General features: G+C 38.0%; 1 protein-coding gene across 37 annotated transcripts in view; it reads right to left on the reverse strand.

Annotated features, from left to right (window-relative positions):
* Nucleotides 1–23,440, reverse strand: part of ALG2 (ALG2 alpha-1,3/1,6-mannosyltransferase) — a 588,615-nt gene that overhangs the window by 534,193 nt on the left and 30,982 nt on the right. The window contains exon 1 of one of the 37 annotated variants that reach the window (XM_084991029.1): nucleotides 20,781–20,875. The exons of the other annotated variants lie outside the window; for them this stretch is intronic. The gene's annotated coding sequence lies outside the window, so the exon portion shown is untranslated. Of the gene's footprint in view, nucleotides 1–20,780; nucleotides 20,876–23,440 lie in introns of those variants that run through there. 37 annotated transcript variants of the gene reach the window in all.

The raw sequence follows: 23,440 nt of genomic DNA on the forward strand, positions 1-23,440 counted from the left end.
CTGAAGTGAGGAAGGAGTACATTTCTTGTTCTTCCCTCTGTTTCCCTACTTGAAGAACCATAGCTTCTATCTTTATGTAATGGAAGTCTGGTAACAAAGACATCTAACAAAATGCCAGCTAACATTATAAGTACAATTCAGACTAAACTATTTGTAAGTTCACCAGAATTTCTTCAATAATTTTCTCTTTGCATTTGAGTGGTAGTCCATATTTATTTTGATTTCCAATGGTAAACTAAATGTATAATTGTTGTTCTCCATTTCTATATTTATTAGACTCCCTTTAAAATGTTTTTCTAATGACCATTATGTAGCTTCAGTATCCACTCACATAATGCTTGCTTCTTCAACCTTCACCAAAGTCTACCAAACAGAGGATATTTGGAAAAGAAAGGTGAACATTCCCTATCATCAACCAAGCCTCTGCACTGAACTGTGTGCCAAAGAGTAAACAACATAATGTTCATTCCTTGGGAGCAGCTACATCCAAATGCATTGAGGAAAGTTCAAGGGCATATAGTATGTGAACCTCTGAACTCTGAAAAATGCAGCTTAGAATCCCAACAAATCTGGCTTTTTGAATGGACATTCCATCTTCCAGTCAGAATGGAAATATTACAAGAAAAGCCTGGAAGGAGATGATGAGATTTGTCTATCTGATGAATACATAAACTAGGAAATAGAAGAATATGCCAGAAATAGTTGGCTAAAAAGTAATAGGTCAAGCATTTAAATTTTACAAGGAAATCTACAGGAAAATTGTACAAACAATCTAAATTTTGAAAAAGTATGTTCAAAAGTATGCTTAGGATTTCCCGTCGTGGCGCAGTGGTTAACGAATCCGACTAGGAACCATGAGGTTGCGGGTTCGGTCCCTGCCCTTGCTCAGTGGGTTAACGATCCGGCGTTGCCGTGAACTGTGGTGTAGGTTGCAGACGCGGCTCGGATCCCGCATTGCTGTGGCTCTGGCGTAGGCCGGTGGCTACAGCTCCGATTCAACCCCTAGCCTGGGAACCTCCATATGCCGCGGGAGTGGCCCAAGAAATAGCAACAACAACAACAACAACAACAAAAAGACAAAAGACAAAAACAAAAAACAAACAAACAAAAAGTATGCTTAAAGCATAATAAGTTCCCAAATACCACCTTTAAACAGTCATACAAATTAGGACGGCACCCACACGTCTAGGACTAAGGCAAACCTATGGCCAACATTTCCTGGCGAACCAAATTGCTAGTCAGACTTAACACATAAGTACGTAAAAACCAGAAGAGCTAGGTCAAACAGCTTCCACTCACACAGTGATGTTTTCTTCATCATGGGATTTTTTCACATTAACATTTCCTATTATTGCATTAAAATGTTATTTAATCTTGATTTCTAACTTCTCTAGTGCCCCTTTAAATTTTGCACCTTAGGCAAGTTCCTCACTCCTTTCATTCCTACTTCTGGCCCTGCTCAGGGTTTATAACCACAAAGAGTTGGAAAATTTTTTTCTGAAAAGGACTAGATAGTAAATATTTTAGGCTCTGTGGGCCATGTGTTTTCTGTTGCAGCTACTCAACGTTGCCACTGCAGAGCTAAAATACAATAGACAATAGTTCTTAAAAGAATGTCTGTGACTGTATTCCAATAAAACTTTATTTATAAAAACAGCCTGCAGACCACATTTGTCCCACAGGCTGTAGCTATACTAAATCCTCATTCAGTTGTCAATGCTAGAGAGTGACAAAGTGTCTCTAAATAATTAAAGCCTACCATTTCAATGACTCTAATTTAACTAAGTTTTTGTTCCCTTTTTTTGGCCATACCCACGGCATATGGAAGTTCCCAGGCCAGAGATCAAATCTGAGCCACATCTGTGATCTACAGTACAGCTGTGGCAATGCTGGATCCTTAACACACTGCACCACAGCAGGAATGCCATAATTTAACCAGTTTTGATCAAGATTTTCCTGTTAGTTTTTTTTTTTTGTTTTTTTGTTTTTTTGTCCTTTTGCCATTTCTAGGGTTGCTCCCGTGGCATATGGAGGTTCCCAGGCTAGGGGTCGAATCAGAGCTGTAGCTGCTGGCCTACACCAGAGCCACAGCAACGTGGGATCCAAGCCACGTCTGTGACCTACACCACAGCTCATGGCAACACCGGATCCTTAACCCACTGAGCAAGACCAGGGATCGAACCCGAAACCTCATAGTTCCTAGTCGGATTCGTTAACCACTGAGCCACGACGGGAACTCCAGATCAAGATTGTTCTAAAATGAACTGACTAAAAATCACGACCTTTAAAAAAAAGTGATATTTTTCTACAGAAAAAAATTTAAAGAAAATTAAAATCGCCCATAATCACACTATCTAACATTACCCACTTTTACAATTTTGATGAATTGTAGAGTCTTTTATATTTTTATTTTTTTTTTTTCACTTTTTTTTTTTTTCCCACTGTACAGCAAGGGGGTCAGGTTATCCTTACATGTATACATTACAGTTACATTTTTTCCCCCACCCTTTCTTCTGTTGCAACATGAGTATCTAGACATAGTTCTCAATGCTATTCAGCGGGATCTCCTTGTAAATCTATTCTAGGTTGTGTCTGATAAGCCCAAGCTCCCGATCCCTCCCACTCCCTCCCCGTCCCATCAGGCAGCCACAAGTCTCTTCTCCAAGTCCATGATTTTCTTTTCTGAGGAGATGTTCATTTGTGCTGGATATTAGATTCCAGTTATAAGTGATATCATATGGTATTTGTCTTTGTCTTTCTGGCTCATTTCACTCAGGATGAGATTCTCTAGTTCCATCCATGTTGCTGCAAATGGCATGATGTCATTCTTTTTTATGGCTGAGTAGTATTCCATTGTGTATATATACCACTTCTTCCGAATCCAATCATCTGTCGATGGACATTTGGGTTGTTTCCATGTCCTGGCTATTGTGAATAGTGCTGCAATGAACATGCGGGTGCACGTGTCTCTTTTAAGTAGAGCTTTGTCCGGATAGATGCCCAAGAGTGAGATTGCAGGGTCATATGGAAGTTCTATGTATAGATTTCTAAGGTATCTCCAAACTGTTCTCCATAGTGGCTGTACCAGTTTACATTCCCACCAGCAGTGCAGGAGGGTTCCCTTTTCTCCACAGCCCCTCCAGCACTTGTTATTTGTGGATTTATTAATGATGGCCATTCTGACTGATGTGAGGTGATATCTCATGGTAGTTTTGATTTGCATTTCTCCTATAATCAGCGATGTTGAGCATTTTTTCATGTGTTTGTTGGCCATCTGTATATCTTCTTTGGAGAAATGTCTATCCAGGTCTTTTGCCCATTTTTCCATTGATTGATTGGTTTTTTTGCTGTTGGGTTGTATAAGTTGCTTATATATTCTAGAGATTAAGCCCTTGTCAGTTGCATCATTTGAAACTATTTTCTCCCATTCTGTAAGTTGTCTTTTTGTTTTCTTTTGGGTTTCCTTTGCTGTGCAAAATCTTTTCAGTTTGATGAGGTCCCATGGGTTTATTTTTGCTCTAATTTCTATTGCTTTGGGAGACTGACCTGAGAAAATATTCATGATGTTGATGTCAGAGAGTGTTTTGCCTATGTTTTCTTCTAGGAGTTTGATGGTGTCCTGTCGTATATTTAAGTCTTTCAGCCACTTGGAGTTTATTTTTGTGCATGGTGTGAGGGTGTGTTCTAGTTTCATTGCTTTGCATGCAGCTGTCCAGGTTTCCCAGCAATGCTTGCTGAATAGACTTTCCTTTTCCCATTTTATGTTCTTGCCTCCCTTGTCAAAGATTAATTGACCATAGGTGTCAGGGTTTATTTCTGGATTCTCTATTCTGTTCCATTGGTCTGTCTGTCTGTTTTGATACCAGTACCACACTGTTTTGATGACTGTGGCTTTGTAGTATTTCTTGAAGTCTGGGAGAGCTATGCCTCCTGCTTGGTTTTTGTTTCTCAGGATTGCTTTGGCGATTCTGGGTCTTTGGTTGTTCCATATAAATGTTTGGATTGTTTGTTCTAGTTCTGTGAAAAATGTCATGGGTAATTTGATAGGGATTGCATTGAATCTGTAGATTGCTTTGGGTAGGATGGCCATTTTCACAATATTGATTTTTCCAATCCAGGAACATGGAATATCTTTCCACTTCTTTACATCTTCTTTGATTTCTTTGATTAAGGTTTTATAGTTCTCGGCATATAGGTCCTTTACCTCTTTGGTCAGGTGTATTCCGAGGTATTTGATTTTGTGTGGTACAATTTTAAAAGGTATCGTATTTTTGTATTCCTTTTCTAATGTTTCATTGCTGGTATACAGAAATGCAACTGACTTCTGAATGTTAATCTTATATCCTGCCACTTTGCTGAATTTATTAACCAGTTCAAGGAGTTTTGGGGTTGAATCCTTAGGGTTTTCTAGGTATAGAATCATGTCATCTGCATACAGTGACAGTTTGATCTCTTCTCTTCCTATATGGATGCCTTTGATTTCTTTTGTTTGTCTAATTGCTGTGGCTAAGACTTCCAAAACAATGTTGAAGAGCAGTCTTTTATATTTTAGTATTTAAACATTTAATGTTTTAATAAATATTTATTTATTTTAATAAATAAAATATATTTATTCTTAATAAATATAAGAATACTGGGAAGGATAGGCCTGATTATGCTATGGTAACAAATTAACCCCCAAATCCCAGTGGCCTAACTCAACTAAGGCTTATTTCTTACTCATGCTACCTGTCTACCATGGGTCAGCAGGGACCTTAGTCCACTGAGGACCCAGGCTAATCCGGAAATTCCACCATCCTGGAGTTGCACCTGCAACACATGGCCTCTTCAGTCACCTTGGGAAGAGAAACAGCAGCTGGAGTCTTTTACACCAGATCTTCTACTTTAGCCCATAAATGACACAAAACTTTTACCCATAGCCCATTGTCTAGAACAAGTTTCATAACTACTGGTGAGAGGATGGAAACATCAGGTATATAAAATGGAATATTTGGTGACCACTGCTCTCCTCATCACATTAAAAACCACACACTAGGAGTTCCCATTGTGGCTCAGCAGTAACAAATACAACTAGCATCCATGAGGATGAAGAATCAATCTCTGGCCTTGCTCAGTGGGTTAAGGATCCAGTGTTATCATGAACTGTGGTGTAGGTCTCAGATGCAGTTCAGATCTGGCATTGCTATGGCTGTAGCATAGGCTGGCAGCTGCAGTTCCCATTGTGTGTGGCCCTTAAAAAGCAAAAAAATAAAAAATAAAACCCACACACTATATCTAAGAAATATATTTTTCCTCTCTTTGCCCTTAAAATTATATTAGAAGCATTTCTCCACATCATTTAATCTCTTCATAAACATATAGATATGACTCCCTGTTACTTAGTCGTTGTTTCACTATTACCAATACTGCTACACGTCAGGAATTTTCCTAAGTACTCTATAGAAATTTTCTCATTCAATTCTTACAACTAGTCTATGAAGAAGATACTATAGTATAGCCACTTTATGGTTCTAAAAATAGAGGCCCAGTGAGTTTAAGTAAATTTTCCAGGGCCACACACAGTACGTGGCAGATCTGAGACTCATATACAAGATTCTCAGACATTCAAGCCCCAAATGAGTATGAACTAAAGAACTGTGGTCCAAGTGTGAAACACCACACTGCTGCACTGGGTTACTGACCAGAAAGTTCATCATCACAGACATGGAAAAGGATCTAACAGACAATGAGGGCCTGTTGTTACCAGTAACTTCTAGATAATAGAAACAATGACAGACAATTGAAACCCAATAAAGAGTGATCAAATTTTCCAATTCCTTATTTTTCTCTGTGAGGTATTTGGAAATATAACTGGCCTCTTTGAACCCATTATGATCCCTAGACTCTTAGACCATTCTGGAGGAAGGGGAAACCCTAGAGATATAATGGATCCTGCTACTCTGGAAATTTAGAGTTTAGGGAGGTTTCAATTGAAAGAAATGGAAGAGGAGTACACCTAAGAATCTTCTTCTAAAAATGTAACTATATCTAAGCTATCTAGTATGTGTTTTCTACTTAAAGAAAGAATTGACATGTACAGGTTTCTGTTGTGTAAGGTCTGTAGTACTATTTTTTATATATTCATGTCTTGTCATTGAAATTCTACAAATTGTGTTACTCACTATGGATTATCTGTAACTTAAAATTCATAATGAACTAAATAAGTTGCATTTTTAAAAGCACTAACAATATAGTAATTAAAGATTATCACCACAGCTGTGTTTTAAGATGGCAACCTAAACCACATACCACACTTCAGTATGCTTAGTCTGTTCAGGTTGCTATAACAAAACTACCATGGATTGGGTGGCTAAAACAATAAACATTTATTTCTCACAGTTCTGAAGGCTGGAAGTCCAAGACAAAGGCATTAGCAGATTCGGTGTCTGGTGGGGACCTGCTTCCTGGTTCATAGGCAGTAATCTTCTCATGAATTCTCACTTGGTGAAAAGAGGGAGAGAAAGCTCTTGGGGTCCCTTTATAAGGGAACTGAAGCCATTCACAATGACTCCATTTTATGACCTAATTATTTCCTGAAGACCCCATCTCCTAAAATTATCATATTATAGGTTATGATTGCAACATGTGAATTTGGGGGAGACCCAAACATTCAGTCCACAGCACGTGTCAAGTTTTGTTTTAGTAATAAGTCCAGTCTCAGAGTTATTGTGGAGCAGAAAGATAAATGAGAAATTTCTAATGGTCAAGTTTGGGGTTTTTTTAACTTAAAAATCATATTTTTGCAGCCAAAACAAATAATCACAAACTTTGATGACTTAAAGCAGCAGAAACTTACTGTTCCAGAGTTTTGGAGGTCAGACGTCCAAAATCAAAGTGTCAATAGGGCTCTGTGCTCTCTGAAGGTCCTGGGGAAGATTCTTTCCTCGCCTCCTCCTAGTGTCTAGTGGTTGCTGGCAATCTTTGTCAGTCCGTGGCTTGTAGACATATCGCCCCAATCTCTGCCTCTATCATTACGTAGCATTCTTTCTGTCTCTGTGTCCAAATTTCCCTCTTCTTAAAAGGACACCGGTCATTGGACTAGAACTCATCCTGATGTAATATGACCACATATTAAATGGAACACATTTGCAAAGACCCTATCTCCAAACAGGAACACATTTGCAAAGACCCTATTTCATAGGTACCTAGATTTCAACATATCTTTTGGGGGGACACAATTCAACCCACAATAGAAGCCATGAATATGTTTTCATGTCTCTCTTGAGGGTGTAGTAGATGAAGACAGCAGAAAGAGAAATATTACTCCCCATCAACTCTTGTGGAGGCTCTGTATTGAGTCTTGATAAATTTTTACCAATAGACCCATATTAAAATACTCTGTAATAAGTATTATAACACACAGAGTTTCAATTCTTGAATGAGTTTGGGTGAGCAAAACTGGATATATATACCCCATATACATCACTGTTCACCAACCAAGCAATAAAAAGGGCTCCCAGTTCAAACAAACTACCTTAAAAACAAAATTTGGAAACTAACACATTTGAAAGTTAGGAACTACTCATAATATTGACCAGTATTCATTTTTCTCTCTTTTTCTCTAAGTACAAGGACTCTGTTATTTATGTATACTATTTTTAAATGCTACCGGAACTTAAAATAATCCATGAACTAAATGGTTAGCAACAAATACTAACGGATAATGATGATGATGGTGATGATGATGATGATGGTAATTATGATGCTGCTGATAATGATAGCAATAAATCTAATCAGACATTTCTAAGAATGTAGCACCCTTCTGTTTTTAGCAAAAGAAGTAATTTTTTAAGTAGATAACTACCTTCAAGTGTTTATTATTTCTTACATAATAAGTGCAGATAGAGATCTGGAGCTTATGTTAAAAATAAAAAAATTAACTAAAGCTCAAAATAAATATATTCAGTAGGGAACAATAGTCTTGTAACAATGTAGGCTTTCGCAGAGCACCTTGGAGTGATGAATCATTGTACTTGATGATCTTAAACTAGTTTACATATAATTAGAGAGGCATGGAAGTTAGGGGGCTGGTACTGTTGTTTTACACAGAAACCTAGCACCAGACATCTAATAAACATTCAGAGGTTTGTATTCGTATTATGTAAGCATTACAACAACCCTAACAGAAAAAAATATCTAGTCAAAATGATTTTTTCACTTCCGTTTCTGAGTCATTTAACACAAATAGCAAACCAAAAATAAAAGCACAATATTAGGAAAGAAATAAAGCTAATTTTGTATTATAGATACAAAGATAGATGCATGCATACATATATACATACATGCATACATGCATACATACATACACACATGGCTAGATTCACAGATGAAAGGTGTCTTAAGTATGTGATACATACATACTTATAATTTTATACATTTTTGCAAGAATATTCACGAATGTGTTGTGCTATTATAGGGGGTAGTTTTTAATCTACATTATTAATACTTAAACCTGCTAGAGACCACTTTTTTACTGGCACAAGACTGCTACTGCCTCAACAGAGACAGAATTTTACTTTAAATTATTCACTAGAGGAATTTGGGGGGTTATCATATTTAATACATTCTACTCTTTTTTTCTAAAAATTAAACAAGATCAAGTTTCCAAAGTCCTGCCTTCTTATTGCCAGTACCTTATGCCTGTTAGGCATAACCTTATTTAATTCTGCTATCTGTTTGTCCCTTGTTAATCTAAATACTGCAATCCTTACTATTTCAAACCTTTATTCTTGAGTCTCTAACCCTGGGATCTCACCCTTACTGCTCTTTCTTCGGATTTGACACTACTAAGGCCTGATTCTTTCAGCTTCAGCTGATCACTCTTTCAATGGAACAGAGTGTTTTGCAAGCCCTTAATAAAGGAGAAAACAAAACAAAATAAAAAACCCCTCTTATTTAACAAAACAACTATAATTGCAAGATTTGAACTCATGAAGCAATGGTTCAACTGTACTCATCCCTCTTATTAGTTGCTTACCCTCTCTTCTGGCCATTTCTTTAGCAGAGCCTAAGAGCTCAATCACAGTTATATCCCCAAGAGCTGGGAACCATTCTTCTTGGGTTGGTTGGACAGGAACAAATTAACAATTACTGTTTGGACAGTACTGCTCATACCCATGTCATTAGGCTGTGCAACAAGTTCTGTTTCCTCCATCCTATCTTGAACCTACTAAAGGAGCCTTTGATACATAGGTAAGGTTATAAAAACCTCTGCTCCATGAATCCTAGGAAATAGCCAAAGCTCCAGAAATATGTGCCTATTTCTCCTTAAATCCCTGAACACTCAACAACTCTATATCAAATACCAATTCTGTTTCCTAAAATCCATAAAAACCTCCCTGTTTTCCACAGAAACTCCTGAAACCTACCAACTCTGCAGGCACTGACTCCAATAAAATATCCTTCCTCCACAGAATCCATGAACCAAACCTCAGCCAGATTTCCTACTGCAACTGAGGCTGGGATTCCTGCTTCTGTCTAGTATTAGGCATCTATCACAAAAGAGGAGGTAGAATTGTTTGATCAGTTGGTCAAGTCCAGAAAAATCAGTGCAGACCATACCAGGAACATAAGGAAGCTCAAAAAAAATTAAGAAACAGTCAACTAAGTTCTGATACTCTATTCAGTAACAATAAATAGTGGGACTGTTTCTTTTGGATCTCTTAGATACAAGAGAACAAGAATCCAAATGGAAGTAGAAATTGGCTAGGATGGTGAAATCCCAAAAAAAATACATGATAATACTAGAGCTCCCTACTTCATCAGCCTGAACCCCTCAATATGATCTAACAGTTACTAAACTCAGATGCAGTATCATCGGGCAAGCAGCCCAGAGACCAGCACATTCAAATGGACAATGGATTAATGGTTTCAATTAAAGTGTTCTAAAAAGATCTCAAGTGGCTCAATATTGAAAATATATACCCTCTAAATACAGTCCTATATTTAGATAGACAGATCATTGTTAAAGTGAAGAAATAAAATCTATCAGCGGAATTAAGCTAGAGGAATATTTACCAGCCTTTGCCATGTTCAATATCACAGTTCTGACCACTTGCCTTAGTGTGATGAATGAGGCTGATAATGGAAGGATTATATTCACCACTAGGCATTATATTCATAAGATTGAGATGAGGACAACTTTTTTTGCTTGGAAAATTTAATTTGCTGAATTAACAGCCACCAGTTCAGCTGGAAGGATAGTATAGAAGGACATTATTTATAAGAACAAATATGACATAATAACAACTAATGGCTCTACAAATGGTATAGAAGCAGATTTCCTTTTTTAATTCATCTGACCCTACAATGAAACTGAAGATGGTATGTATTGTTTCTTGTCAACACCAGTAGTGTTGAGCTTTGGGCAATATGCAGAAAGATTAATAAATTTGTATGAGCTAGAATGTTACTTGATACTTAAATCCTAAGAACACTGAGTTTATCCTAACATGGGATAACCATGATACCCAAAAGAGATGTCTTAGGTAAATACATGACCAGAGGCTCAGCATCCACATTTCCATAACTAAAAAGCATAATGAGGCAAAAGTCCATTTGATATTCTTGAAGTCAATAATAAAATTTACACATAAACAGAGCTTATAGTATATGTTTAATATATAATAAAGATCACTAATCAGTCAGAGGAGAAATAATGCTCTGAGAAATTTGTATCTATATCTCATAAAAAATTTTCAGATAGATAATAAGGTTATATGCACAAACTGAACTTTTTAATGCCTAAAAGAAAATATAAAGAATGAATTATATGTAAAAAATGTATGTTGGAAAAAAGTCATGGAAATCATCTTAAAAATCATAAAATAGTTTTTAAGTGACAGATTAATATGGTTTTTTTTTTCTTTTTAGAAAAATTTGAGTGTGGCAAAATATAAATAACATGAAATTTACCATTTTAATCATTTATAAGTATACAATTCAGTGGAATTAAGTACATTCAAATTCATGATGTTATACAACCATCACAATCATTTACAGAACTTTTTCATTATCCCAAACAGAAACTCTACCCATTAAGTAATAACTACATTTCTTCTCTCACCCCAGCTGCTGATAACCTCTATTCTACTTTTGCCTCTATGAATTTGCTTTCTATACACCTTGTGTATGTGGAATCATATATAATATTTTTTTTCTTTTTAGGGCTGCACCTGTGGTATATGGAAGTTCCCAGGCTAGGGGTTGAATCGAAGCTACAGCTGCCAGCCTATGCCACAGCCACAGCAAAAACAGATCCAAGCTGCATCTGCGACCTGCACCACAGCTCATGGCAATGCTTGTTCCTTAACCCACTGAGCAAGGCCAGGGATTGAACCTGCATGTTCATGGATACTAGTCAGGTTCATAAGCACTGAGCCACAATGGGAATGCTGAATCATATAATATTTGTCCCTTTTTGTCTGGCTTATTTCACTGAGCATGATGTTTTCAAGGTTCATCCATGTTACAGCATGTATCAGAATTTTATTCCTTTTTACAGCTGAATAATATTCTATTTTATGTACATTTCACACTTTGTTTATCTATTCATCCTCTGATAGACACTTGGGTTATGTCCACCTTTTAGCTATTGTGAATAATGCCACTATAACATTGGTGTACACATACCTATTTGAGTCCCAGTTTTTAATTTCTGGTGTACCCCTAGGAGTAGAATTGCTGGATCATATGATAACTCTATGTTAAATTTTTGAGGAACCACCAAACATTTCCACCATAATATCTTTCTGTTATCTACCTTATCTCTGCAATATCTGAACATATGTGCCCCTTGCTTATATATTTCAACACATTTTTTCCAACTTTCTCTCTTTTATTGTGGTAAAATATATGTAACATAAGTTAATTATCTTAACTATAATTAAGTATACAGTTCATTGGTATTGAGCTCGTACCATTGTAAAGCCATCACCAACATCCATCTCCTGAATTCTTTTCATCTTACAACTCTGAAACTGAATTCATTAAACAACTCCCTATGACCACCTCTCCACAGCCCGTGGCAACCACCATTTTACTTTGTTTTCTTTTTTAAAAAATCTCCCCTTCCCTCAACTCCCCAGACTCAGGTAACCACCATTCCACTCCTAGTTAGTATGAGTTCAGCTTTTTGTATTTGTTGATGGTTTGTTGTTTGTTTTTAGATTCCACATATAAGTGAGATCATGCAATATTTGTCTTTCTACGTCTGGCTTATTTCACTTAGCATATTCTCTGGTTTCATCTATGTTGTTGCAGGTGACAGGATTTCCTTCTTTGTTAAGTCTGAATAATATTCCATTTTATATATCACATTTTCCTTATCCATTCATCAATTGACAAAATTTGGTTATTTCCATATTTTGGCTATTGTGAATAAGGCTACAATGAACAATGGGAGTGCAAATATCTCTTTGAGATACTGATCTCATTTCATCAGGTTATATACCTAAGTAGAATTGCTAGATCATATAATAGTTCTTTTTTTAATTTTTTGAGGAATTTCTACACTGTTCTCCATAGTGACTGTATCAATTTACATTCCAACCTACAGTGTACAAGGATTCCCTTTCCCCACATTCTTGCAAACTCTTGTTATCTTTTAACATATCTTAACACATAACTTATCGTGTCTTTAATGTATCTTAACAAATAACTTATCTTTACGTGTTATCTTTAACACATCATAGCAGGTGTAGATGACATTTCATTGTGGTTTTGATTTGTACTGTTCTGATGATTAGTGATGTTGAGCATCTTTAATGTACCTATGGGACATTTACATGCCTTTTGAAAAATGTCTATTTAGTCCTTAGCCCATTCTTTAATCAGGTTATTTGCTTTTTTGCTATTGAATTATGAATTCCTTATACAGTGGGGATATTAACCCCTTATCAGATATATGGTTTGCAAATATTTTCCCATTCCATAGGTTTCCTTTTCATTTTAGTGATTTATATGATCCCGTATACCCTAAAAGTGCAAACTGGCCCCACTGCCAAGCTCAGAGTGTTTGCTCGCCTACCCTACCCCCACCTTGACATTCTCCCAAAAGGATCTGCTTCTCAGAGGCAGTGAAAGAAGAAGGAAATGAACCTACAGCTGGGAGAAGAGAAGAAAGTGGCCTCCTCCAGACCCCAAGGCCTTTAGTCAAAATCCGGGTTTACTTAAGAACCTGTTTCTTGACGCAGGCCCTGTCCCAGCCAAGACAAACCCAAGTCATATTGATTCCTGGCTTCCTTGGATGTGTGACTTTATGCAGCACTGGCTCTGTGACTCAAGACTCAGGATGTGAGACACTTGCTTGTCTTTACCTTTTCTGTCTGTGGAAGCAGTGGCAGGAGGGTTATCCCTTTTCCCCAGAGTCTATGAGTGTGATTCTTAGCCTTGTCAATGTTTTACTCAAGTGTATCCACTTATCCAAATTGAAAAGTTAAGATCTGTACATAGGTATATAAACTTTACTTACAAATTTAAAAACTATAAAGAATAAAAACAACCTCAAGTAGGAAAGAGTGGGTGGAAGTAAATGAGGAGCAGGTGGAGTTGGATGAGCAAGAATAGCAGAATTTGAAAAGTACTGAAGCTAGGTGATGGGTACATGGGGGGAGGGGTCATTACATTCTGCTTTTTTTAAAGCAAATATTTGAAATTTACCCATAATAAAAAAATTTTTTAAACTAAAAGAAAATACAAGTGGAGAAAAATACTCGCAGCAAATATAACTGACAGAGAATTCTCTTGTGGCTCAGCAGGTTAAGGATCTGGCATTGTCACTGCAGCAGCTCAACGATAATATGGTGCAGGTTCAACTCCTGGCCCAGGAATTTCCACATGCCACAGGCATGGGTAAAAAATATATCACTATTATCAAGATTAATTATAAAAAAAACCTTGTAAATCGACTATACTTTAATTTTCAAAAGACAAAAAAAAAAAAAGAAAAAAAAACCTGAAGTTTCAATAAACAAATTCCAAATCACATGATAGTTCACAAAAGGAGAAATGCAAACAGCTAAAATATATGTTGAACTCCACTTATGATCAAAAAGTAGAAATTTGAACAAGAGTTTTTTCTAATCAAATTAGCATTAAGGGAAGGACCTTCTCTCACATCCTAAGCAGCACTGTTGACAGCGACTTGGTTTGATCCAACCTACAATCCCAGGTCACTCACTCTCTGAAATGTGTTCTGGACTGTGTCTTTCAAATCCATAACTACCAAGCTTATTCTTTCTGGGTTATGCCTAAACTTTACTTCTCCGCACTCTTTGACTTTACTCCCTGATCTCACATCCCCCCATCTTCTAGATGGAGTCCCTAAACTCTACTGTCTATTCTTCCGAACATGACTCCTTTTCCCACTAACATGATATATATGTTACACTTCCTTATATCTAGCAGAAATTCCCAGTCTTGCCCTCCCCAGCCCAATCTGATAGGTTTTGACTCAAATTATAGTGGAATCAAATAATCATAAAGGTAATATGGCATTATCTATATCATAAAGATAATAAAAGTAGCTAACCTTAGCATATACCTCCTATGATCCAGGCAATCGTAAACACTTTTTCTACATTATTCAACTGAGACCTCGTAACCCTCTTAGGTGGGTAGGTAGTAGTATTTTTATTTTGCCTGTACGGAAGATGTTAAGTGACTCACCAGCCTCACATAGCTGCTGATTCTAGCCAAGTTGACTTGACTCCAACACACACTCTACTGCTTCCCTGGGTTTTTATTACGTGGAACACATCATAAAGACCATGATTTGACCTACAGAGTAAATCCTTAGTATAATAAACAATGCATATACAAAGTCCTACTGTATTAACAGCATCTAGCCAGGGAAATCAAATATTTCCTGAAAAAAATCACTGCTGAAATAAACAAAGCTTTATATTACTTTTATAAGCCATTATTTTCTATGACTTTCCTAGGGGTATGAGTTGACGGATACAAAAATAAAAAACATGAAAAGCACCACACCATCATACAACACTGAAACTGCACTGACTGACAAGAAAACATAGTTTTATATAAAACCAGATATTAGTATCCCAGGATGTTGAGTGGAACTTTTCCTGTGGCCCAGAAGTGGCACGAGGGTCTACAGATGAAATCTGCAGGCACTGAGTCTCCATATCAAAAAGAACAGACACCTTCCCTCAAGGCTTACTTACTGGTAGTCAAAACCATCTCTACAACTCTCACACCTCTTCCCAGTTCATGTAAGAAGCCTGGGCAGGGAGAGGACATTGATCAGAGTCCCTAGCCTTGCAGAGTATAGTACTTGTGAGGAAATTGTCTTTTCCCTATCCTATGTTGCCAGGTTTGTTGGAAGGAAGGGGGATTGCTGCTCCAAGAGGACTCCTAGCAGAGTTGGGAGTAACTACAAGAAAGGGAGCCTGCTGGCATCTCACTGTGCGGTAGAGATGTGCCATGCTCATCTCACTGTGAGTAGAGCAGAGGGAAGCCTGGTGAGAGAGTTCTAGGGAGGTCTTGGCCTGAAAACAGGCATGAAAATGAACACAGAGACTTGTGCCCACATCTCACTGTAGATTTCTGAAGGCAAGAGACTTCCTGGAGTATCCCTGCTGCAGCACACTGAGAAAGTAGAGCAGTAACCCTAGGAAGAAAGGATGTGTGGCACCTCCACCCCAGTTTCATAACAGAAAATATGGAAGAAAATCTCAGTGGTTTCCGTCAGTCCATTGCAAGAACCACAGAACAGAGGAGGGACAAAGAGATTAAAAGGGCTATCCAGATACCCAGGACCAATGAGTCCTCTCTACCAGAGAAAGCACTGGAGGTATGACCCGCATGAAGGCTGCCCTCTCTAAGGAAAACATTGTGGACCTAGTGGACCAGACTGGCCTGAACAAGAAACTGTCATGTAGAGACCATTACATCAGCAGAGGCTGCCAGAAGCAGATAAAACCAGTGATCAAAGAATAGGTGCTTCCTACAACTGCCAAGTGGTCAAGTGTATAAGACTATTGTTACCTCCTCTACCCAAGCACTTCTTACCCCAATCCAAGGTGGTCTACATGACAGAGAGGAAAAGCAGAGATATCTTAGAATCTATCTATCCATCTATCTATCTGTCTATCTGTCTATCATCTATCTATCTCTATCTCCTTCACTTTCTCTTCCTCTCTTTCTCCAATTCCCCTTCCAACCCAGGAAGGAAGGAGTCCCTCAAGCAATGGTTAAGGGGAAAATTTTAAACTAGATATGATAACTGGAGTTTTAAACTGTGTCGTACTGAGCTTATGCATCAAAAATGATCAGAATGTTCTGATACTTACCTAAGATGCAATTAAAGGAAGGGAAAAGAAGATGCTAGAGTTTAGTAGAAAAAAGTGACTGGAAAAGCCAAAGTGTTTAATATATCCCACCTGTGTTGTCAATAGATTACATTATACCACACTGCACTGGAAGTACTCTTGTGAGACTCTTACCAAAAGTAATCCATTTTAATCAGCCATAAAAAAAGAATAAAATAATGCCATTTGCAGCAACATGGATGGAACTAGAGACTCTTATACTGAGTGAAGTCAGTTAGGAAGAGAAAGCAAATACCATATGATATCATTTATATCTGGAATCTCATATACAGCACAAACGAACCTTTTCACAGAAAAGAAAATCATGGACTTGGAGAATAGATTTGTGGTTGCCAAGGGGGGAGGAAGAGGGAGTGGGATGGATTGGGAGCTTAGGGTTAATAGATGCAGACTATTGCCTTTGCAATGGATTAGCAATGAGATCCTGCTGTGTAGCACTGGGAACTATGTCTAGTCACTTATGATGGAGCATGAAAATATGAGAAAGGAGTGCCTGTCGTGGCTCAGTGGTTAGTGAATCCGGCTAGGAACCATGAAGTTGCAGGTTCGATCCCTGGCCTTGCTCAGTGGGTTAAGGATCTGGCGTTGCCGTGAGCTGTGGTATAGATCGCAGATGCGGCTCAGATCCCTCGTTGCTGTGGCTCTGGTATAGGCCGGCGGCTACAGCTCCAATTCGACCCCTGGCCTGGGAACCTCCATATGCCAAGTGTGTGGCCCAAGAAAATGGCAAAAAGAAAGTGAGAAAAAAGAATGAATACATGTATGTGTAACTGGGTCACCATGCTGTACAGTAGAAAAAAAATATATTGGGGAAGTAACAATTGATTACAACTTTAAAAAAATAAAAAAATAAAAAGAACAAAAAATAATCCATTTTAGAGGACAACGTGCAAGGACTGAGGCACTCAAGTATCTAACTCTAGTTTTCTAATCTTCTGTTTCAAAAAGAATCATTTAATACAATTGTCCTTCTATGACATTCTATTACTGAAAATCAGGGTACTAGAAGTTTAAAAAGTCAAATCAAATTAAAGACATAAGTCACATCTTTGAACATCAGATAAACCTGTAATGAGACCTACAGCCCCCTTCTCTGTGAGTCATCTTAATACTACAGAAAGCTGTGACCCTGTGTTTCCAAGAGGACCAGTCATACAGCTCTGCTGTGCAGATGAGTCATAAGAAACCTGGCCAACCATACTTTGACATCCTCAAACTACCTCTCTAGGAACTGGCTATTTTATTTCCACCCCCTTTTTTCCATCCTTATCTGAATTAGTACGACAAGAATATCCAGCCTGTCACCCTATGGAAAGGACAAGAAGGCTTTCAAAAATCTCTGTAACTACAAAGTGATTCTACTATATGATTCCTACTTTAAAAAGTGAAATAGTTTTTTTTTTTCTCTCCACCAGAAAGCAGTCCAGATTCTCAACAGTCTCCAGTCTCAGTTTGGTACCATAATTGCCATAAATAAATTTCTTACGCACTAAAACCAGTTTTGCCCTTTTCCCAGGAGGCTTTTGTAAAGCTCAACATAAATTCAGCTATCTCATATGATGCGATTGTGATTTAGAAAAAGCCAAGACCATCATCAATACACAGTTCCATCCTCCCACACCAACAGCCCAATCTAACTGCCGCCAAGTCCCCAAACCCTGAAACTCCCACCCACAAGCTGCCAAACCCTCTGGTTGCCCTATCACTGGCAGATGCTACGATGCTCTGTCAGTAAAAGGTTTGTGAGAAACTGAAAAGTGTACAAAATCAAACAGAATGCAAAGACATTTTTACCGAATTCAGTATTTCAGGATTCTGGAATACTTAATGCTTAAGAATTCAGAGAGATTTGGGGATCAATATCTGTGATTCTCTATTTGGTCAACTTCAAAATGGCTACTATCTGCCTACCCCAAAAAGAATCAGAGATAGCCGTTTGCAAAGACACTGAACTTGTCCCCCTGAAAAGCATCACATGCATATAACTTTGTAAATAAGAAATATTTCGATCATGGGGAGACTTGCATGTTCCAAGGGCATTATTTCTATGTTGAAGTAAGGTGATGAACACTCACAAATGGAGCACAGCTACTTGGCTAAGAGGGAAGCCATATTCCACTGTCATCTCCATGCAATGCATTGAGGTGTGTCCAAGGACACTGACTTAATGACATCATGACCTGAAATGCTATAACCACAGTCAGGTTATTAAAGAGCTCACCAAACTTCTTCACAAATTGTGTGAATTTCATTTGAATCTTGGAAGCAATCCTGAGACTCTCAGCCCCTCATCTTACATATGGGAAGACTGAGGCCTAGGATATTTGTGTCAAACAGCTCAGATCACAAAATGACTAAAATCCAGACTTCCTGATGCATGGCCCCATGCTCTTTCCATTCCTTTTTGTTTGTTTGTTTGTTTGTTATCCAGCCTGACACAAATCCATTGTTCCCAAAAACACTTTCCCCATCCAAGTATCGCCTCTATGCTATTACCCATGTACTCTAAATCCCCAACACTGCTTCTCTGACTGCTAGAGCTGAATCGCTTTTTTCTGGGCTCTTAACTCAATCCCTCCTGGTAGCTCTGCCCTTTCCCTAAGACCATGCCCCTAAGCCTTGGGCTCTTTTTCCTTCCCGATGATTACCTCCCGTCCAAGATTTCACTCCATCCAGCCCCAGACTCTCATCTCTGATTCCTGAGCCCCAGGCATCCTTTACTTGTTTCTTAACCAGAGACCTTGTATCATGCAGCAGTATACTAGTTTACTATTGTATCTGTATTCTACTGTGATATAACAAATTATTGCAAAATCAGAAGTTTAAAACAACACAAATCTATTATTTTACAATTCTATCGGCCATACATCCGACATTGGTTTTACTAGACTAAATTCAAGGTGCATTCCCTTCTGAAAGTTTAGGAGAGAATTCATTTACTTTCTTTTTCCATCTTCTAGAGGCCACTCACATTTATTGACTCATGGACCCTCCTCCATCTTCAAAGCCAACAACATAGCATCTCTCTGATCCTGACTGTATCAGCACATCTCTTTCCCCGACTCTTCTCCTGCCTCCCTCTTCCACTTCTAAGGACAATTATTATTGTATTGGGCCAACTAGAACAACTCAAGATAGCCTCTCTTTTTTAAGGACAGCTGATTAGTAGACGTCCCATTGTGGCTCAGCAGTAACAATCCCCACTAATATCCATGAGGACACAGGTTTGATCCCTGGCCCTGCTCAGTGGGTTAAGGATTCCACATTGCTGTGGCTGTGGCATAGGCAGGCAGCTATGGCTCTGATTCAACCCCTAGCCTGTGACCTTCCATATACCAGGCCCTAAAAAAAAAAAATTAAATAATAAAATAAAGACAACTGATTAGCAACCTAAATTCTATCTCCAACCTTGATCCCCTTCACTGTATAACCTTTGAGGATTCATTAATCTTTCCTCTTCCCATCAGCACCCTCTTCTCATCCCTTAACACCCTTCACCCTGAGATACAGAAGAATTGATTCTAGATTGACTGAATCCCCAAATGACCATCTAATGCTCATTTGGAGATACTTTCCTCAAAGGCCTTGGGAATACACTGACTAGGCCACACCACAGCCCTCTGTCTGCATAAGGCTACAGAAGGCTGAGCCTAGAAATGGAGAAGAGCAAGGTAGAACCTGGCATGGAATCCAAGGACCCATAAAAACTAGCACACACAGTGCTATTGCTAAGGCTTACATTGATACGGATCAAACACAACATAAATACACAGGCCACTGACTGTGTGGGTTGAGCCTTCAAAAATTCCTTGGAAACAGACTTCACAGTCAAAATTATGAAAGTCACTGCATTAACAGGTAATCTATATTTTGCCTTGGAAAAAAGTCCCCAACTCAGACAATTAAGGAAGACATTATGAAATCTGCCATGAGAGTCCTATTAACCATTTGTAAAGACTTCTAAAAATTTTTTTAAATAATTAAATATTCATAAGAAATTGCAAAGATAGAAGAACAGAGAAGTATCACATACGCCTCACCCAGTTTCCCCTAGTGATTATATCTTACATAATTACAGTACAATATCAAAATCAGGAAATTGACATTTGCACCACATGTGTGTATAGTTCTAAGTCATAAGACTTACATTCTAAAAACATAACTAGACAAATGTATATTCCACATCTACCTCTCAGTCTTAATTCTCACAAAGATGGCAGCAGCACTATGTGGAATTTTTGGACTCACCTTCTACCAGTGGCATGGATTGAGTGGCTTCTAGGAATCCATACTACCCTAAGATAAAGTATGCAGTGAAGCATACAGAACTTGACAATAGCCTACATCAGTAATGTAAAACTACAGGGAACGCTCATCCTCAGGGCATACCTGCTGAAATGAGGAGATTCTCTTGAAACATTCTCATATGATTTATGCTCAGTGTATGGAAATTCTCTGACAACTTCAATGATGCCAGCCATCTCTGAGAAGAAAGATAAGAGAGTTGACTGAATCCCATCCCAGGGTCTCACTGCTCTCCATCCCAGGCAAACTCAAGAAAACCCTCTGAATCAGCCCCACAAAGTACCATGGAATATTAGATCTACAATGGCCCATATAGACTTCTTAGTTTGGTACAATACTTTTATTAACAGATGAAAAAACTGAGACCTTTGGGATAGCTTACAGATTGCTCAGTCATACAGCTAATTAATGGTTTGCCAAGATTAGAACCTGAGTTGTCTACCTCCCAAACTGGCACATTTTCTAGTATCCATATTATCTATCTTCAAACATATGCTCCTGAAATTTCAACATGGCTTTTGGGGGGGGGGGGGGGCTGTTTCCAAGGCATGCAGATATTTCAGAGCCAGAGATCAAACCCAAGCCACAGCAGTAACCCAAGCCACAGCAGTAACAATACCAAGTCCTCAACCGCTAGGCCTCTAGGGCATTCCAACATGATTTTAAGACAGAGAATAACATAATCATATGAGTAATACTACATGGAAGGAATATTAGTGGGACAGAATTTGACAGGAGGAGACCACTAAAGAGGCTGTTGGAATTTACTGAAAATTACATATCATGGTGGCTTCAACTAAAGAGATGGCAATAAAATTGGAAAGAAGCAAAATGATTCAAGACGTATTTTGGACACAGAGTCAGAATCAGCTGAGCTCTGTTGTCTGGGTCATTGGTAACAAATTTCTACATCATCTAGTGATCTCTAGGGATCCAGATTCTGACCATGAAACAGACTGAGGTGAGTAATCTGTACAGGGGGGTATACCTAAAAATTTGGTCTCATTGTCACTTGTTATCAGGACACAGTAAGACCTACTTAGTTCAGATGGTCCCACTTGTCTTGACAAGTAGCCTGCCTCAGCTTCCCTCATGTACTTAGATAATTTCCTGCCTAGAAAACTGACACAGACTGTGCCTCAGGATTAGGTTTAATTGTACACTTGGGTTTGGGGTACTGGTATTTCTATGTGTATCAGCTCTTCCTTATCTGTCTGTAAATTCTTCTTGCAAGTTCAAGTCAGCCCAGATTTAGTGGCTTATTAAGAGCTTCCTATCCTATGTGCCCAGAAAGGCAAAGAAACAGCAACCTTGATGCTAGTATAAACATCAAATGAAACATGAATCATCTAAGCATTCAGCACACAGCTGGTTCAGAAATCCACCCCTTCCCCACAAGATCCTCTGGTTCTCCAAAGGAGCTGGAATTCTAATGGGTTCCCTGGGGGAACCTGACCTCTTGTCTTGTCAGTAGTCCTTTCATAGGACTGGTTTTCCACACCCTTCACTCTGTCTCCCACACTCCTCCCAGATTTACAATCCAGACATACACAGACACCAAGAACAATTACTGACCCAAAGACCTGCTGTTTCTGCATATCTCTCTTGGATTGGATGCTGGACCACATGGAAGCTAGTTTTATCAAATTCCCCCAGGCTTAGTTTTGGTCTTCCCATTAAGAAAGTTTGCCTTGTTTGTTTACTTTATAGCGGTAGACAGAAAAGAGAAGAGGCAACTTTCAAGCACTGTTCACTGAGATGTAAATTCATCACTTTGAAGAGAAATTTAGCAAAATTTTGAAAAGTTAAAAATGCACATATCCTATAATCCTATTCCTAGGTATATGCCCAAGAGAAGTGAATAATATGCCCATGAAAAAATTGTAGAAGATTGTTCTGAGCCATTTTATTTGTGACAGCATAACTGTAAATAATTCAGATGTCTAACAAAAGAAATGATAAACAAATTGTGAGAGAGTAATAAAATTAAATATTACCCAGAAATTTAAAGAAAACTTACTAATATATACAATATGAGTGAATTTCAAAAATATTATGCTCAGTAAAATAATCCAGACTCAAAAAGTACATACTGTCTTATTCCATTTATAAAAAATTTAAAAACAGGCAAAACCAAATCTAAACTAGGTCAAAGTATGATTATCTCTGATGGGACATGGGGAGTGGGGCTGCTGACTGGAAGCAGACATGGGAGCTTTCTGGGATGATAGAAATATTCTATATTTTGATCTGGGTATATACATATATGAAAAATCATCAAATTGTATACTTAAATTTGTACATTTTACTGGGTATAAATTATATCTCAAAAGTATAAAAATAAAAACAATATTAACATGTTATCACTATAAAATTTTTAAATAAAGATAAGTAAAAGGAGTAAATAAAATTGTTCACTTCCACCAAATATAACTACTGTTAAGTACTTTCTGTAGCCATTATTGTTTTAATTTACAAATCATGCTGCTTTTTATTGGAAAATCAGTTATTTTCCATTGAACATATTTATCACTTGTCTTTATGAGAAGTAATCTTCAAATTTTTAGTAGCAGAAACCTTTCCTAAAACAAAATTTTATGTTACCCCTCAGTATACAAATATTGCTCTGGTTAAAACATATTTAAGTCATGCCTTGTCTGAGAGTTTTATTCTTTGTCCATCTCTGGAAGCCTCTAAGTCATCCTAATCGGAACCCAGCAGTCTGAAAATCACTATCTTGGTCT

This window comes from Sus scrofa, chromosome 1 (assembly GCF_054392235.1).
Source record: "Sus scrofa isolate SSC_HxYL_T2T_F1_AM1 chromosome 1, Sscrofa_HxYL_maternal_Yorkshire_Landrace_v2.0, whole genome shotgun sequence".
In the NCBI taxonomy this organism is placed as follows: Eukaryota; Metazoa; Chordata; class Mammalia; order Artiodactyla; family Suidae; genus Sus; species Sus scrofa.